Source organism: Verticillium alfalfae, genomic scaffold, assembly GCF_000150825.1.
Source record: "Verticillium alfalfae VaMs.102 supercont1.2 genomic scaffold, whole genome shotgun sequence".
Lineage (NCBI taxonomy): Eukaryota > Fungi > Ascomycota > Sordariomycetes > Glomerellales > Plectosphaerellaceae > Verticillium > Verticillium alfalfae.
This window is the reverse complement of record NW_003315037.1, coordinates 1,535,061-1,535,792: the sequence shown is the minus strand read 5'-3', so window position 1 is coordinate 1,535,792 and position 732 is coordinate 1,535,061.

Below are 732 nucleotides of genomic sequence, written 5' to 3'. Positions count from 1 at the left end.
CACGGTGTCATGGTGTCATGATGTCGCGGAGGGGCGTGGGCTGGGTGTGGGTGACGGCGTGACGGTGTCTCTCTCTGTCTGCCCGGCTGCCTGTCTGTCTCGTACCTTGGTAGCTTGGCTCAGAGAGTCGTCTCGGCCCTTGATCCGCTGGAGTGCGAATTGGCACAGGCCTGGCAGTACCGAGCATGACAAGTAGCACGGGGCACAGGGCACTGGACACAGGGCACTGGACACAGGGCACTGGGCCAAAGGCCCCTGTCAGGCGCTGGCACGGTCGCCGGCGCTGGGCTAGAGGCTGCACAGCCGAACAGGCCCCCCTGGAGAAACGCCCCTTTGGCGCCGTGGGCGTCCCGCCTGTCCAAACCCATCTCGGCTAAACACCGCAGTCCTCGATTCTGTGCCTTCCTCACTCGGGGAGTTGGGGTGGTTTGTGCTGAGAGACGTGCTGAGAGAAGTGGGAAGCAACGGGCTGGGGTGTGCCTGGCAGGCTAAGCGCCCTGTGGGTTTCCCGCTTTCCAGCTCGCTCCTCCATGTCTTTCCCATCCGATTCTTCAGGTCCAAGCAGGTGTAGGTCGAGTTCGAGTCAAGTCCGGGCAGCCGCCCCGAGTTGCTCTTGCCTATTCGTTTGCATCTCCGCATCTCGGCCTTCGTCCTCTCTCTTCTCACTCACCCGCCATACATCCATCCGTCCATCCATCCAGGCAGCGCGAGAGTCGAAACCTCTCATCCGGC